This window comes from Elephas maximus, chromosome 3, assembly GCF_024166365.1.
Source record: "Elephas maximus indicus isolate mEleMax1 chromosome 3, mEleMax1 primary haplotype, whole genome shotgun sequence".
NCBI lineage: Eukaryota > Metazoa > Chordata > Mammalia > Proboscidea > Elephantidae > Elephas > Elephas maximus.
The window spans coordinates 155,403,712-155,414,484 of NC_064821.1; the positions used below are offsets into that span (position 1 = coordinate 155,403,712).

Sequence of the window (10,773 nt, forward strand, 5' to 3'; positions counted from 1 at the left end):
TGAAATGATAGAAGTCAATAAAAAGAGAGGTGCAGAGAGAAAGCAAGATGGATGAGTCCACTCACACAGGTCAATGGTCATCAAGTCCCGTCTGATAGAGGACTGCCTTGAGATTAGTCGTCGAAACTACGGATGCTAAATGAGATTCACACACCTCTATTGAGATGCTCATACGGGGTCCCTAGAAGTCAGAATCCATTGGACAGCAAGAGGTTTTTTCTTCTTTTTAACAGAAATGATCATAGATATGAGTCAGAATCTACTGCCCCGGGGCAGTGGATTTGGGGATTCCTACCGGCGTACCGTCGCAAAGGCTTGTGGTTCCATGGTGTAATGGTGAGCACTCTGGACTCTGAATCCAGCGATCCGAGTTCAAGTCTCGGTGGAACCTTAGTGTTTCCTTTAAGTGAAGGATTGGAAAAACACCTTAAATTGTGAATGAAACTTGTTACTCCCCTTTAGGCGTCCCGCCTCTGATCCTCATTTAGGAGCTAGAAAGGTTTCAGGTCCCTAAGGAGGAATCCTGAGCTGCTGCAGATCCCTGCTCTCCTCCTGCTCCCCGTGGCCTTTTCGGCCTCGCGGCCCGGCACCCTTTTCCTCACGTCTCCTCCTCAGGAACTGAGGTCCCAGAAACCCTCAGAAAATACCTGAGGAAGGAAGAGAGACTGGAAAGAACAGAGAAGACAATTGGAAAGAAAAAGGGAGGAAGTAGGGAATGGTAGGCAGAGGAACTGGGCGGTCACAGCAGTGGTTTCTTCAGTTGCTGGGTGTGGACCACCGCTGCTCCTCACTCAGGAGCCTCCCATCGCTTCCTGTCCCACCAGAGAAGCCGGTTCCACCGATAAACCTCAAAGCTGCTTGCCTGGCATTTGTTCTTGCAAAGTTTCCTTTCACTGTGTGGACTGGTGAAGTGGATTAAGTTGATTGGCAAGTGAGTGGAAGCCAAGTGAAGGGCCTTGTGGACTTCTTTGGTGTTGACTAGCAGGTGGTGCACCCATGCACCCATATGCACAGCGTTTTTCCCTTTGCAGGCTGTCTGCAGGGCCTGGAGTGGAAAACTGGAATATCAAGGCCTAACAATGTTTCTTTAGAGGTAAAGAGAGATCGAGACAGATAATTGGTTATATAGGTTGAAACTGGTTATCTCCGGAGAACAGGGAATGTAGAAAATGATCAGGGCACTACTGTTTTTCATAACAAACTATTGGGCGTATAGTAGAGTACTTTGCTAAAAAATACATACAAAATAAAAATAACTTCTTTGTTATGTAGAATGTTTTTTATTTGAATTTAAAATTTGACGTACTCCTATGTACCATCACTCTTTAAAGAATCTGGAGTTTGAGTCACGTTCTACAGTCCTTTCACTGTAAGATTATAAAAATGTTATTGGGGTAATTTTGAAGCAAATGACCAGCCATTGTTCCCCTTTTCATGAGCTGAGCAGATGGACTAACAGACTTGAAGATCCTCCCACATGTAACCATCTCTATGGCTCATGTTCTGAAGCATCAGCAACTCAGAGGACTGGACGTGATTTAGTGCTAAACAGTCCTGAGACCAAGGAAATCCATTAACCTGTGCAAATCTCAGCTTCCTCATCAGCAACACACCAAACCTTGCCTTCAGTGTTGGCTCAGCTATAACTGGGCAATATTCCATGCTAAGGAGAAGAGAAGCTCTCAGCTCTTAATCATCAAGTAGCTCAGGCCATAGGCATTGCAACTTCTCATTTTAAGGTCCTGCACATTGCCTAGTTTTCTTTGTATCTACCCTTGATCCATCTCTTTGCTATCCTCTTTGGTATGGGGTGGCCCCTCAGGTTGTACTGATAGATCCTTACCTGCTGTCTCCACAGCGGCCACAAGGAGGGGCCGGGACCTTTCCCCTTGGGACTATTGTTATCTCTTCAAACTTTTTCTGTCACTCCAGCTGCTCTGTTGGGAGGACTCTAGTTACATGGACATTAGACCACTTGATGTTTTCTCGCAGGTCAAAGATGCTCTGTTCTTTTCATTTTTAGTTCTTTTTTCCCTCTGGGTTTCATTTTAGATAATTTATGGTCTACAGTGTCCAATTAACTGATAAAGTCATTTAGTGTATTTTTCAATTCTGGAAGTTCTATTTGAGTCATATATATATGTGTCTTTCATCTCTCTCCTCATCAAGCTCATGCTTTCCTCCATTTTTCTGAATGAATACAGTCTATTCATAATAGCTTTTAAAATATTTTGTCTATTCAGTCTATCAACTAGGTTATTTCTGTTGACTTTTCTCATGGTTATGGATCATATCATCTGGCACCAGGACTCCAGTATTGGCATACCTAAAAATTTTTATTAGATGCCAGACATTAAGAATTTTATGTTATGCATTAAAAAAATATTTTTGTATAATCCTTTAAATATTTTTGGATTCTGCTCTAGGATGCCATTAAGTTGCTTGGAAACAGTCTGACTCTTTCCAGGCTGTTTTTAAGCTTTGTTTGGTGGGGTCAGAAAATCCTTAGTCTAAGGCTAATGTGGACACAGTGTTGAGGTATTACCCTTTTGAAGACTCTCCTTCATACCACATGTGTTAGATGCTCTTTCCATTCAGGCTGGTGGGAGCACACACTCCTAGTGGCTCAGTCTGAGCTCTGTCCTACACTTCCTGTGGTTCAGTTTCTCCAGAGAGCTCTTTCACATATATTTTATCTGGTCTTATAGTGGTTTAAGGTAGAAAAGTAAATACCGTCTCTGTTACTCCATTATGGCCCAAAGCAGAAACGTGTACTCTTTTCTTATATTTGAACAATTAAGGGGGAAAAACTTATCTTCGATGTTATTTCCTATCTCCTATACCTGATATTCAAAGTGTGGTGGCATAGTACTGAAGTGCTAAGGCTCCTCACAAAAGGGTCCACAGTTCAAATCTACCAGGTGTTCCCTAGGAACTTTATGTGGCAGTTCTACTCTGTCCTATAGGGTCACTATGAGCTGGAATCGACTTGATGGCAATAGGTTTGGATTTTCTTTGGTATACCTAATATGTGCCGTACACTATGTTATGTGTATTATTATATTATCCCATTAATCTATACAATAACTCCACGAGACAGTTAATACTATTATTTTCATATGAGACTTGAAACATTGAAGGAGCTGGTCCAAGGTCAAACAGAAGGCAAGTAGTGGTGCCAGGACTGGAAGGGAGGCCTTCCCAAAGGTAGCGCCCCTAGCCACAGACCAGATCAAAGATCTTTGTAATAACCTTGGAATATCTGATATGCCTGGAATCCAGTATCCAAGGAGTTCCTAGCCACTGTGTCGATAGACTCCTTTTGGTTGGAAACTCCTACCTCAGGGAGCCACAGCATAACTTAGACCTTAAGCTCTGACTCAGGAAAGCCCTTAAACTCTCTGCAAAGCCATTTTTTTCATTGGAAAGGCATAGAAAATGGACTTCGGTCTTAATTCACGTATTTTATATTTGGGCAAGGAAAACTATTGCTCTGGGGAGAAAAGTTCACAGCTCTTCTTCATCGAGCTGTATCACTCTGTAGGATGCACGGTTTGTAGTTCAATGTTGTGAACAATCACTTGGCATCCTTCACGTTTTAGCTGGTTTTCTTTGACCCTGCCCTTGTCTTCTCCCCTGTCTCCCAGCCCTACACTCCCTAGCATCTGTTGGGGTCTTGCAGATCTCTCTGTGCTGTGCCCGCAGTAGCCACCACGGGGAGCCATGGCCCTTCTTCCCTTTTCTCAGTTTAGTTTGTGAAGAAGGATTCCAGGGTATTTCAATTTACTAGGACATTGTGGCTCAGAAGGAGAGTGAGGTGAAGACACACCCTGGGAAGGGGTGGCAAACCGCCCACACCTGCCAACACAAGACCTAGGGTTTTCTTCTATAGTTTAATATTCAGCATTTTCAGAGAAGGAAAAATCTAAACTTACTTCTGACAGTGAGAAGATAATGTCCTATTTATTTAAATTCCCCGAGGCCCTGGGTGGCAAAAGCAGTTAAACTCTTGACTACTAGCCCAAAGGTTGGTGTTTCAAATCCACCCAGAGGCATCTTGGAAGACACATCTGGCAACCTGCTTCCTGAAGATCACAGCTTTGAAAACTCTATGGAGCAGTTCCACTCTGCACACAGGGGGTCGTGATGAATAGGAATCGACTTGACAGCAACTAGCAACAACAGCATTTACAGTCTCCACCAGCATTGAAAGAGACGGCAGCTGAAGGGATCTTCCTAATTTTCCAATCTCCTCATGCATGTCAGGTGCAAATCCGAGGCAGAGAGAGAGCTAATGCTGTCTGCCCATGAAGGAGGTAAGAGAGGCCTTGAGGAAAGGGGTGGGGGAAGAGGAAACTGAAGCCACCAACTCATAGCTTCCTGTCAAGCAGACTAGCAAATTGAAGTCAGCCAGACACAGGGTTGAAAGTTTTCTTCACAGTTGCAAACTGGGAGATAGACAGAGTCTTCTGACCTAAGGCTGCCAGCTCCCTGACCCAGGGCAGATTTGTTCCTCTTACAGAGAGTGACATACATATGTATGAACAGTGAGGGGAGGATCCTCAGTCTTGCCATGCATGCTCAGTCCACATAATTTTGGTGAATTGGTTTTTGCACAGGGCTCTAAAAATACTGCGCATAGCCCTGAAAAAATGGCGATGGCTGGCTACTGCCACCCCGGGAAGGTCATATAGTGGATAGATTCAGAGTCAGTGTGCCTGCACCTTGGTCTCCTGCCAAAAGAAGACAAGAAATCTGGGAATTTGACTAATCATGGTGAAGTGCTGTAAAAGTTTTAACAAAAATGTAGCAAAGGTAGGCGTTTCTGAAAAACAACTATTATGGGATGGTTAATAACCCTTAATAACCCTTCCATGACTGCCTGTTTCAAAACTGGAGCCAGAAAAAAAAAGAGGCTGCTTTAGAGGCCACGGATGTTGTAAAAAGGTGGGAATACTAGCATTGGCGTCAGAACCTTTCAGAATTTAAGGGGGACGATGAGCAGGATCAGCCCAAAGCTGATTCCCATGAAGAGGCAGTCAGATATATCTCCACCCTCAGAACTTTTCACAAATTCTGACACCAGCCATCCCTCCCACGGCACCCTCTACTTCTCTTCTGGGGTCAATGATCTGTTCCCATGTCCACATAGAACCACACTTATAGTTTAGTGGTTTATTAAGGAAGTAACAGGGTACAACTCGGGATCAGGATCAACAGGCTGCAATTCAGGGCCAAGATCAGGAACCATGTAGGCAAGTCTCCCTTCTTCAGTGTAGGACATCTCTCTCAGCTTCTCTCAGCCATTCAAGGATCCTCTCAGCCCCCTCAGGACAGGCTCCTCTTGGCTCTGCTGTGTATCACCATTGAGTCTGCCACTGGGCCCCTTCTAGGCCTGTCACCATGTTCAGTGTTACAGCCCTTGACCTGTGTTACAGCTCTTTTAAGAACTTCTTTACCTCTTCTCTCTCCCTCTCTCTCTCTCTGTGCTCCTTCTTTCTTCTTTCTTCCTTCTGCTTCTTCCTGTCCAAAAAACCTCTGGGGGGTTTACTGTATGTATATATGTATATATACAAATTCCTCATCAGTTTCAAGGCATGGCCCTCCCACCAAGGCCATGAATTGAACAATCCCCTCTTGGTAGGCCACAGACACTTCATTTGCATAGTAGCATACAGATATCCATTTGCATAGCCTATAGTCCCTGCATTTGCCTGGTGTATTGACCAATCCAGCAAGGTGCATACTAATTACAGGGCAGACTGCAAGCAGCTCAGGGCCAGACAAAAAGTATCAAACATCAACTTGTTTACAGCTTGCTCAGGAAATGTCAATCAGCCTGAAAAAGAGTAACAAACCCTTTGGGGATAGAAAACTAGGGCAAATGTAATGCCTCAGGCTTTAGGGGGAAAAAAATCTCTCAAGCTATTTTACCAAAGAACCAAGGCAAAAGGTCACTTAAAGGATCTCATGTCAGCACAGGTGTGTTGGGGTGGTATCTGGGGAAGTTGTACAGCAATAGATGTAGGACTCGGGAGCAAGACAACAAGCAGGACAGCCGTCATCCAAGGAAAGAAGTCTGAGGAGAGTTTAGATGTGGAAAGGGCATCTGATGAAGTGTTGCCACCAGGCTTGTGATACTAACGCTCTTTCTCATCTCTACAAAGAAGGCATCCAAGTGGGCTTGATGTGCTTGTTATGCATGTTGGGTATGAGTATGGAATTAGATACATACTTATTCATATTAAAATACTCATCCTTGTACCGCCTAAAATTATCTCAAGTACTACCAGTGCTACCCATACCACATACAGGGAAACTGCCTATTGAAAAGTAAAAAAGGAGCCCCACCTGGGGGTAAAAACTTATTTGTTGTGATGGAATCTCCTAATGCAATCTCTCAGGCCAAGGGCACAAAAAACCCATTAAGTCCCAAGGAAACACAGCCAATAATAATTCTTCAGAGAATTATTAGAGGGCCTGAGGAATCTCTAGAAACTATTGCAGACACCCTCTTATTTACAGAGAACATGGTTCTAAGGTGAGGTCCAACTCTACCCCAAGACATGTGTCAAGGGTGACGCAGATGGAGCAGGTTCTTAGTCCCCCAGAGTCTGGGAAGATGTAGCTCAGAGGCGCATGAATATACTCAGGACAAGGCCACAACATGATAGCCTACTGGTGGGACTTGTGAATGAGGCCCAGGGCTATGTATTTCCAGAGTGATCCTATCAGAGAGTCCATTGTTATACTCTTAGGTCAATGAGGAATTCCAGGTCTTTATCCTTTTACTATGTTTGGTGTTCCAATCTGAAAATCCTGGCATTTTTCCCACCTCACACCTTTTTCGTTAGGTTTTTAAGCTGATATTGGTATGCGAAATTCTCAAGCATAAAGGGAGTGCAGCTAATTTACTTCTACATCGACTGAATTCAACTGATGTCTTCACAGGCTGGTTGGGATCCACATTCTCTTCTTTTCTTTCTTTCTGTATCTTTTTGCCTGACTGTAGGCTGAAACCCTGGTGGCGTAACGGTTAAGTGATACAGCTGCTAACCAGAAGGTCGGCAGTTTGAATCTCCCAGGAGCTCTTTGGAAACTCTAGGGAGCAGTTCTACCCTGTCCTATAGGGTCACTATGAATTGGCATCAACTCGATGGCGATGGGGTTTTTTGGGTAGGCTGCAACTCCACAGCAATATCAATATCAATTTCTCTGTGGAAAAGAATAGCTAAGCAATGTAGAAATGGGTATAAATTGCAGGACTTTAATGGAATAGAAGTCTCACAAGGAAACAAAATGCTTTGACTGTCCAGAAACTGACCACCAATCTCTGAGTGTCTTCATGTGACTTGGGGGTCTGAAATTTAATTCAACAGGAGCTGGAGTTATTGAAGCGGGAAATATTGTGATGAATAAACCTCTTCCTGCTCCTGAGGACTGTGGGTCCCAGGTAAATTAAAAAAAATAGAAGCCCCAAAGTCATTGACTAAGTCTGGATTGAAATAATGGATAAAGTCAGAGACCACACGTCTCAATTAGTAGTTAATGAGGACTTTGAAAGAGAGTGAAAGCTGTATGCGAAGGTATTATCCACCTGACATCTCCCATAGGCTCTGGTTCTCTGGATAGTCCTGTTGTGTGGCGGCTTCTCTACTCCCTGAGGGTGTTTGAACTCTTATTGGCGCCTGGCTTTGGGCCCTATACAGGGCCAACTTCATGGGCACGTGACCTGTACACTCACAGATGACCCTACGCTCAAAATTCTCACACTCGATTTAATGTTCTGCTGTCATCGTCTTGCAATTATTTATGATTTTAACTTTGAATATATGTTTTGTATGTGAAGTTCAATGGGAAAAGGAAGCATGCATGCAAGAAGAGGAAATGTGCACAATACATATGTCCGCTGCAGTTCCTCGCTGGTTCATTACATACCACATTCTTGATAACCCCATGAGCGCAGAATTAAAGAAAACTGCAAATGCATGGAGGTTCAGCAAGAATCAAAGTGAGTACAAGATGTCAAACACAACAGAAAGTAAAGTCAAAGCATAACAGATTCAGATGGTTTAAAAAAATTCTTTTTTGGATTTAGATACTTTATTACTTACAGAAGCAGTAAAAGGAAAAATTGTCAAAGGTGCCAACCCCTCATGGCTGTCTCATCAGACAACACTAAAACAGGGCCAGATGAGTGCAACATAATTATTAGGACACTGTTGCAGAGGAGACAATGCCTTGCTTCAGCTAAGCTGTTTTATATCCTGTGGCAGTGCCCTAAGGAGAGCTAGGTGGAAAATTCCACACCTCACTAGAAACAGGGAGGTGGATGTAAAAACTGTCTAGTGGCAGCCCCCCACAAGAAAGAGAGGCAGATGTGAAAATGTCAAGCTCCTCACAAGACCATCTATCTTATATTCCTGGGCGGAGGGCAGGGTATTCCACCAAGACATGGGTTCTGACCTGCATGGCCTGTGCAGATATGTAGGAGATGGCCCGAACACCATGGCAGAGCCGTTTCCCTGCAAAAGCTATGTCTAAAACTGAGGGGGGGAGGTGAGGCCAGGATGGTGGAGTAGTCAGATGCTTCTGGTGGTCCTTCTTACAACAAAGATCCAAAAAAACAAGTGAGTCAATAATATATATGACAAGCAAAGAGCCCTGAACATCAAAGGCAAAGTTAAAAAATCAGACTGAGCAGCATGGAGAAAGAGTGACAGTTCACAAGAAGTGAGGAGTTGCCGGACCTGACTCGGTAGACACCGGCACCCCTCAACACTGATCCCCTGGTAGGACCGCGGTGGGGTTGGTGGTAACATCTGCGATACATTTTCCACAGTGAGAGAGAGAGCAACCGGCAGAGTCTACTCACGTCTCCAAAATCAGGGAAGAAAACCGCTCTCAGCAAAAGATAAGTGCTTGTGTCTAATTTACCCTGTGGATCAAATAGCACACCTTGGAGGTGGGGCCAAGATGGCGCCGAGTATTCAGACCCTTCCGGTGATACCTCTTACAACAAAGACCTGAAAAAACAAGTGAAACACTTATATTTATGACAAGCTAGCAGCCCTGAACATCAAAGTCAAAGAAATCAGACTGAGTGGCAGGGGGAGGGAGATATGATTCAGAAGTGGAGAGGAGTTGCCGGAACTGAATTGCCTGGAAGCCTCAGGAACCATTCCTGGAAGTGACTGGGGAGGGCTGGTGGTAGCATTCAGCTACAGCTTCCGCAGGGAGAAACAGCCCACCACAAAGCCTACTCACACCTCCAGAACCAGAGAAGAATGGTGCTTTCAGCAAAAGCTAAGTACTAAAGAAATAAAGGGCATCTAGATTGGTAAGGAAGAAGTAAAAGTATCTCTATTTGCAGATGACATGATCGTATATGCAGAAAACCCTAAAGAATCCTCAACAAAACTACTGAAACTAATAGTTCAGCAGAGTATCAGAATACTAGATAAACATACACAAATCAGTTGGATTCCTCTATACCAACAGAAAGAACATCAAAGAGGAAATCACCAAACCAATACCATTCACACTGGCCCCAAGAAAATAAAATACTTAAGAATAAATCTTACCAGAGATGTAGAAGACCTATACAAGGAAAACTACAAGACACTACTGCAAGAAATCAAAAGACACCTACAGAAATTGGAAAAAAATACCTTGCTCATGGATAGGAAGACTTAACATTGTAAAAGTGTCCATTCCACCAAAAGCAATGTATAGATACAATATTTTCGATCCAAATTCCAAGGACATTTTTTAATGAGATGGAGAAACAAATCACCAACTTCATATGGAAGAGAAAGATGCCCTGGATAAGTAATGCATTGCTGAAAAAGAAGAACAAAGTGGGAGGCCTCATTCTACCCAATTTCAGAACCTATTATATGGCCACAGTAGTTAAAACAGACTGCTACTAGTACAACAACAGATACATAGAACAATGGAACAGAATTGAGAATCGAGACATAATTCCATCTACCTATGAGCAGCTGATGTTTGACAAAGGTCCAAAGTCAGTTAAATGTGGAAAAGACAGTCTCTTTAACAAACGGGGCTGGCATAACTGGATACGCATCTGCTAATAAATGGAAACGAAACCCATACCTCACACCATACACAAAAATGAACTCAAACTGGATCAAAGACCAAACTATAAAATCTAAAACAATACAGATCATGGAAGAAAAAGTAGGGACTATGCTAGGAGCCCTAATACATGGCATAAACAGTATACAAAACATTATTAACAATGTACAAACACCAGAAGGGAAACTAGATCACTGGGAGCCCCTAAAAATCAAACATCTATGCTCATCCAAAGACTTCACTAAAAAGAGTAAAAAGATTACCTACAGACATGGAAGAAGTTTTTAGCTATGACATTCCTGATCAGCATCTGATCTGATCTCTAAAGTCTACACGATACCACAAAAACTGAACTACAAAAAGACCAATAAGCCAATTAAAAAATGAGCAAAGGATACAAACAGGCATGTCACTGAAGAAGACATTCAGGTAGCTAACAGATACATGAGGAAATGCGATCATTAGCCGTTAGAGAAATGCAATTTGAAAGTATAATGAGATTCCATCTGACCCCAACAAGGCTGGCATTAATCTAAAAAACACACAATAATAAATGCTGGAGAGGTTGTGGAGAGACTGGAACATTTATACACTGCTGGTGGGAATGGAAAATGGTATAAGCACTTTGGAAATCAATTTGGCGCTTCCTTAAAAAAACTGGAAATAAGACTA

The 10,773-nt window shown here is 43.2% G+C and overlaps 1 non-coding gene across 1 annotated transcript; it reads left to right on the forward strand.

The window, feature by feature from the left end:
* The first annotated feature begins 319 nt into the window (after positions 1-319).
* TRNAQ-CUG (transfer RNA glutamine (anticodon CUG)) lies at positions 320-391 on the forward strand. Its single transcript has one exon. It is a non-coding gene; the product is annotated as a tRNA-Gln (tRNA).
* The last annotated feature ends 10,382 nt before the right edge of the window (positions 392-10,773 follow it).